Here is a 7,820-nt window from a genome sequence, read left to right on the forward strand (position 1 = left end):
AGCATTCCACAACTGGGGAGCCACTACAGAAAATGTATCTTGAGCATATGATAAAATGTTTAGGGAGCTCCAACAATGAAGGAAAACAAATACAATTATTCAGTCAGTATTGGGAGGGTAGATTGTTATAAAACTAACCTTGTCGCCTGATGTAACACAACTCTAATCTGTTTTATACAATGCCAATGTGACAGATTTATTTATTTAAGAGTAGACACCAAATTGCAGTGGCTGAGATGCCTTCAGAATCCCAAGCCTAACTCTGGGTTTTAAACCTATCTTTATTGCTTTTCTTCCAAAGGCTCATCCGCTTGGACTACTGCAACGCGCTCTACGTGGGGCTACCTTTGAAGGTGACCCAGAAACTGCAATTAATCCAGAATGCGGCAGCTAGACTGGTGACTGGGAGTGGCCGCCGGGACCACATAACACTGGTCCTGAGAGATCTGCATTGGCTCCCAGTACGTTTCTGAGCAGAATTCAAAGTGTTGGTGCTGACCTTTAAAGCCCTAAACAGCCTTGGTCCTGTATACCTGAAGGAGCGTCTCCACCCCCATCGTTCAGCCCGGACATTGAGATCCAGCGCCGAGGGCCTTCTGGCGGTTCCCTCATTGCGAGAAGTGAGGTTACAGGGAACCAGACAGAGGGCCTTCTCGGTAGTGGCGCCCACCCTGTGGAACACCCTCCCTTCAGATGTGAAGGAAATAAGCAGCTATCCTATCTTTAAAAGACATCTGAAGGCAGCCCTGTTTAGGGCAGTTTTTAATATTTAACGCTGTACTGTTTTTAACACTTGATTGGGAGCCACCCAGAGTGGCTGGGGAGACTCAGCCAGATGGGCAGGGTATAAATAATAATTTATTATTATTATATTATTATTATCCACAGTGGCGAAGCTGCATGGTCCACTACCAGGGCCGGAGAGCGGGCGGGGGCATGGCTGGTGCCCCCATGGGGCGTGACGTGTGCCCCAGGGGCGTGGTGCGCATCCTGGGGGCATGACGCGCCTCCTGTGGGGGTGCAGCGACTGGCGTGGGGGGCGTGGCACGTGTCAGGGGGGCCGCCGTGATGGCACCCTCCCAGAATAGTGGTGCCGGTGGTGGTCCACTCCCGTTCCTCCGCCAGTGCTCATCCACACTTCTGCTTGTCTCATACCAAGAAAGTATGGGGCTGAGGGGCTTCCTGCTTGTCCTGCGCTTTCTTGGCACTATTCCAAGCTGCTTTGCCTTTGTCCCACCGCTTTCCCCAAGAAAATCTGCTCTTTATCACTAAATCAGAGCATTTATCAATCCAGAGAAAACCTGGTTAACTTTGGTTCTGATTCCTGGGGACCAGAAGCGCTGATTTGGGCCTTCTGGGGTCTCGAAGGTCATGTCTGATACCTCACGAGCCCTTTGATACAACTTCCGGTTTATACTGGATGTTGCACTTGGAGGCCTGGCATGGCCTCAAAGTTACCTGGGAGGTCGTGTCGGAGCACCATGGTGTGGGTGCTGAGTGCCCACACAATATTTTTTTTTATTGGTGACCTACTTGCCGGGGCCCCCTAGAGTTGGCTGGATACAAGTGGTGAGGCAAGTGGAAGTGTGAAGCAACAGCATTTATACTACAGAAGAAACACACAACCTTAGCAACTATGATGCAGCATGAATCTGGATTTTAGAGGGGAACTGGTGAGTCTTTTATTCCTCTTGTCCAAGTCCCTGCTCACCCCCAGAATGCAAACTTCAAATAATATTGTTTCACTTTCTGGTTTAATTGTGACTTAGCATTATCTTGTTTCCCTTTCTCTATCCTCCCCAGGGCTTTAAGGTTATTAGGGATGAAACACTTAAGGAAGAAGAGAAAATAGAGTTGATGTGACAATCAATGGTCTCCTCCCTTTATTAAGTACAGGAAATGAAAACATCACAGTAACCCTTAAAGATTTCCTCGTTGTTGTGTTAATTAATCAATCATCTCATCATTGGTAGTAAAACAGAAATTTTAAAAAGTAATGTGTCATTATTTGCATTGCACACGAGTTATATGCAATAATATTAAAGATAGATTTTCCACACATAGGATTGTACATAAATGAGCAGGTACATAGGTGAACATTAAACAGCTCCCATTGAGGCCCTCATTCTACCACCACTGTGATATGTGAGTGCAGGTTGTGCAGCACTGGCCATGCCCATCCATTTCCAAAGCAGGTGCAAAAGCCATTCCTGGAAGAGCCAATTGATAAAAGCAGGGGCTGGGGCAGGTTGCTCCGTGTGTGTGTGTGTGTGTGTGTGTAGGAAACAACTTACATCCACAACCCAAAATTAGAGTTTGTGTACTCAATAAGAATGGAGAGCCTCAGATGCATGGGTGATGTATGAAATGGTGGGGATCCAGTGGAAGGAGAAAGTTGGAACTGTATGGGATTCTGTAATCCTTCTTGAGGTGCCAAAGAGAAACATCTGCACTGAGGGTTACCCTAGTTGTCATCATCAACATAAATATCAATATCATTGTTGTCATCGTCGCCATCTATGTTGTGAGAACCTTTCTTCTTTTCTTCATTGTTGTTCTTGTTGTTCTTGTTCTTCTTCTTGTTGTTGTAATTGTTCTTGTTGTTCTTGTTGTTGTCCTTGTGCTCTTCATCGTCATCATCATCATTGTGGTCATTGTCGTCATCTGGTTTACTAGAACCTTTCTTCTTTTTCTGGAAAAAAGAAAGAAGAGAGGTTAAGATGTAACTTCTGCCGTGGTGCCTTTGGACCCTTCCTACATTGACTTCCCATCCTCTGAAGCCCTTTAGGAATTGCATCGGGAAAGTCAGTCAAGAAGACCATGAAAAGTGTCTTAAGTATTTTTGCAGAGGGTGGGGGTAGATCTGATGCAAATAGGCAGAAGGAGGCACTGCCCCAACAACCTCAATCTGCCCTCAGTCACCCCCACCAACTGGCTTCTTACAACCATCCCAAGGGATGGCTGTAGTGGATCCAACCTTAGTATACCCATTGAGGCAGATCTCCTACTTAGGTATAACTGTATAATAACCACAACAGGTTATCTTGTGGATTTTATGTGGGAGGGAAAACTTAGTGATTTGGAGACTTGGGCAGAAGTTGAACAAATATGAAAGTTTTTTTATAGAACAATTTTTTTAAAGAAAGGATATGTCAGGAGATAATGTTCTTTCAAGAAAGAGTTATTTAATATCTGTACTAAATCTAACAAATTTTACAGACTTCTAATAAGGTAGTAAACCCACAGTTTATATTCAGGCCTATATTGAGTTCTTATAACAACAGGTAGATATTACAGGGGAGTATACTAGATGGCAAATGATTAGCTTATTTCCAGTTACTTTAGTTCCTCAACTTGTTTGCATAGGTGGTACAGCAGAATACTTTGGTTCTTAAACAAGGTGGTACTTTCTATCCGTCACCCAACCTTTTAACAATCACACTCTTGATGTGCTCCTAGCAGTATAATGGACCCAGAGGATCAGCACACCACTCTTAACTGGATTGAGATTCTTCTCTACCTAGGAGATCACTCCCCTCATGACTGGAAATAAGGAAATTGTATCCTCACAGCTTCTATTTCCCTTTGCTCAAACTCAGCCCTCTAGTTAGCTCCTGTCTGAATACGCTCCTAGGACACTGCATACTGTCCTTCACACTTGACCCCCTAAGATCACTCATGGTTGCCAGATTCTTGATCAGCGTTCTATCCCTAAAGAAGAGAAACGGACTCCTGTGCGGCTCGGATAATCCCTTTAAACTATGATCTATGTTTTAGGATGTAATTAGGTGATATCACCATTGATGTCTTCTACTAATTTATGAGTAGAGGGTGATGTTTATGTTACAAATCTACTGTAATGTATGATGTTGGTCTTTTGTTTTTGTTTTGCTTTGGTTCTTGTCTGTTTTTTGTAAGTTTTGGCGGTTTTAAATTTGGAGGTTTAAGTACATTATGTTGGTATGGGAAACTGTCGTGTGATGGGCCAATGGCCGTAATAAAGTTCAATACAATGTCCTTCACACTAAGTTCAGAGACTCCTTTCTCTAACTTTATTTTCCTCAGAGTGGAAGTTTCTACCCAGAACCAACTCTCTCTCCCTATCCTAATCCTTTTCTCCCCTCTCAAATCAAGCCCTATCTGAAGATCCTCTCAGAAACTGCTCTCTCTTTTTCCTCTCCTTCCACCAGTGCTGCTCCACCACCAAACACTCTGGGGGTGTCTTGGTAGCCAGTCAGAGACAGGCTCTGTCTTTTCTACCCTTTTTGATACGTCTTGCCCCATTGAAGGGGTTGCAAGGACTGAAGGCCTTCCAACCGCTCTCTCAGGCTCCTCCCCAGATCTCTTCCCCACCAGCCTAAGGCTCTGACATCTTGGTCTCATGGCTCCTTCCTCTTCATTACTCTATGTGTTCTAGGAGACCAGAGATGAGGAGACCTGGTCACAGCAGGAAGGGGAGATTCCCTGACAAGGAGGTATAAGAGGGTGCAAAAACTGACAAGGCAAAGAAGGCTCAGGTTGCTTGGGAGGGACGCAGGAGAGGAGGACACTTAGCAAGTCATGAGAAGGCAGGGACCTTCAGTCATCACAACTGCCTCATTAGAGCAAGACCTACTGGGAAGAGTTGTGCTCACTATGTCTGGGCTATTCTGTTTTCTTTGAGGAAAGAGTTGGCTTCACTGACACCTTGTGAGTTATTGCTGACCGGCTTCCAGATCCTGCCTTGACAGTATATATAGTTTCCCTCAGAGTAGAACTACTATAATTAATAATAATAATAATAATAATAATTGGAATTACTTCCCCTAAATAAGTAATGTCCATTCATTTCAAGGGGTCAAAGTATGACTAAGTTTGGACACACACCCCAATCCTTTTTGCCACTCACAATCTTCTCTGTTTGGCTCCAGGGCAAGCATCATGGCTGAATATGTTGTAGGGCTACAAAGAGCCAGTAACCCCCCCCCCCATTAACACACACACACAATGCATTTTGTGGTATTCTACTCACAGATGGCTTAATCTTCTCTAATGACTCTTGCTCCTCTGTGAGACTGTTTTCTTTTTTCTTTTTTATCTTTTGTAACACCTTCAATGCTTTCTCTGGCCCTATCGCTGCAAGATCTTTTAGAAATGCTAAAGCGGATGAACGCTTGAATCTCTGCCTGAGGTTGACCATGGACTCCAGCTTGCGTTTCAACCCATAAAAGTCCTCGCTATGGTCTTCATCCTGGTCCTCATCCACAGACTGGGTCTAAATTTTGTTTTCATCCTTGTCCAACACATCAGCATCAGAGTTACCCAACGTACTTGTAGTCAAGGCCAGCAGCACTACAGCTAGCAGGATGGGCCAAGACTTCAGGATATGTCAGATTCAAAGTGTCCTACTTTGGCAGGCCAAAAGGAATAGAAGAATGAAAGAGCTGTCCCTTGTCTCTGCTCTGCTGAATATGGAGCTCTCTGCCTTTCTTATATAGCCCTCTTCAAGCTCTGCTGAGTTATGCTACCAGTTACCGTACTGGAGCCAAGTGTGCAGTTAGGCACATCATTCTGTCATGGGGAACACTGAACTTCCTTGCCGGGGCTGAGTGAATTGCCTCCATTTCCTCCCTTTACTGTCCCTCCAGTTCATTAGGCTCAGGGTCCCAGTCTTCCTCAATTTCATGGGTTTTTGTTTTAATGCCCCAAATGCATCATGCACAGTTTGCCACAGTTCCCCAACCTTTTCTGCTCCCTCTGCCTCATCTCACAGATATGAATGTGTACATTGGGGATATGCTCCAAAAAGCTTATCTGAAATTACCCAATTTTTATTACAGGTATGGAGCATTATGAGGTTCGTCATGGTTGTTCAGGTCCCAAGGAGATGCCTAAGGCTTATCACCTTGTTGCTGTTCCAATCTACAGGCTGCTCAATGACTTTTTTTTTTTTTTTTTTAGTAACACAGTTCAAGTTTAATGTTAACTCAGGAAAACTACCCAAGGTTGAAAACAGCTTAACCATACAAACAACTTTGCCTGAGGATTTAAATGTTAATGTTTCCATACAATAGAGAAATGACAAGGATCAATTATCTGCAGGTAAGGGAACACTGAGAACTTGACCAATACAACTGTAACTAGACAGCAGTCAGACTTTAGGTGGCAACTGTCTGTATTGTTTTGCAAAAGCATTCAGCAATTTATGATGAAAAATGTATCCCTCAAGACTTTTCATTCCATTGCCATTCAAGAGATGTCCCATGCAGTTGCATTCATTATTGATCCTTCACAAATCATCATTTACACCAAAGGATGCAAAACAATGAAAGCCAATTTCAGATCCAGCCCACAGCTGTGATTTCACAGGTTCCAAGTGTACACACAACTCTAGGTCAAAAAAGGGTGCCAGCATTCACTTCAGTATTGGGAAATATTCTGTGCACACAAACAAATAACATGTCCGATGCCTTCTCCCCAAGTTTGAAGTGAATGAGGATCTATTGTTCATGCAGAGTTCTGTGTGGGCACTGGAGTTCCCACATGGACACAAGAGTCACTCAGTCTGGGTAGTTTGTTCACCAATATACATTTAGCCTAACCTGCATTTACTTATCTGTAATATCCAGGTTCCACATCAGTCATTTTCAGGTTACAAGCACAGTAAACTTATTCAAATTCATCTAAGTGCAGGCCAAGAAGCATATCACATTTTCTGTACCTGGAGTATCTTTTTGTTTAGTTTTTTTGCTTTTTCAAAAACTAAGATTTAGTAGCTTCCTTGAAGGAATTGGGAAGCAAAATAACTTACCATGTACCGAATACACCTCTGTGTATATTTGTCTAAATAAATTGTTTCCAAACGGTTTGTGCAAAGCACTAAACATGTTACAACTATACAAAGTAACAACTTTAATTGGTAGAAGACTGGAGGGCAGGGGGAGAAACAGAAGGAACACACTGACAACTTTAAAGAATACAAGAACTCCTCAAAGAAAGTTCATGAGAAGTGGGATTTGCTTGTCTCTAAAAAGCTGTTGCCAACATGGACATCTGTACTGAACAATGCCCTCTATTACAAAATAGTTAAACATTCTCACCCACCCACCCAAACAGTTCAGTGTTTAATTTCATTCTTGGAATGGCACGGGTTCCTCCTCATTTGCTTGATCGCTGTTCATGCTTGTCCTTTGAGTGCTGGTTCCTGTTCCGGTGGTGCCTAGGAGGAGAAGAGCTTAACCTTCTTCTGGACTGAAAGCTAGGTTTGTATGGGTGGGATCTGTCTCTTTGGCTTGCTTTCCTCCCTGCTCTGGCTTGGTTCAGATTCCTTATTGTCTTCTTCATGGTTTTGTCCCTGCTCTTGCTCCTTCGGGGAGTGCAATGTGTTCTTAATAGTATTAATCAGAAACCTTTTATTTGTGCTGGCAAGAAGGCACTTCATCCAGCCCTTGGCTCCCATAGTTTCTGCTCTGGTTTTCCCACGCTTGGCCTCAGTTAGAAGTTCTTCCACTGCCTTCCTCTCCAGCTCCGAATCCTCCGCCATGGCGGCCGGTGGGGTCGGTCGCTCGGTTGTCCGGCCTGGGTGCCTCTCAAGCGCCTCCGTCACCCGTCATCTCTTCCTGCCCCCTGCTCAATGACTTTTGAAGAAAAACATTGCTGCGCCTTTTGAGGAGGTACATTCACTTTCCATCAGGGCCATTCAGGAGTAAAGCATCACTGCGGCAGAAACAGTTTGCAAGTTTTTTAAAGAGTTTGGTTGGTTGCTGATGGGGAGTGACCAACACACCCCATCAATTCTCCATTCATTAACCATCATTCTTCACCGTTCTCCAAAATCCATT

General features: G+C 44.0%; 1 pseudogene; it reads right to left on the reverse strand.

The window, feature by feature from the left end:
• Positions 1–6,252: 6,252 nt before the first annotated feature.
• On the reverse strand, positions 6,253–7,600 carry LOC128419803 (protein POLR1D-like; annotated as a pseudogene).
• Between the last annotated feature and the right edge of the window lie 220 nt (positions 7,601–7,820).

The sequence above is a fragment of the Podarcis raffonei genome, chromosome 8, assembly GCF_027172205.1.
Source record: "Podarcis raffonei isolate rPodRaf1 chromosome 8, rPodRaf1.pri, whole genome shotgun sequence".
Lineage (NCBI taxonomy): Eukaryota > Metazoa > Chordata > Lepidosauria > Squamata > Lacertidae > Podarcis > Podarcis raffonei.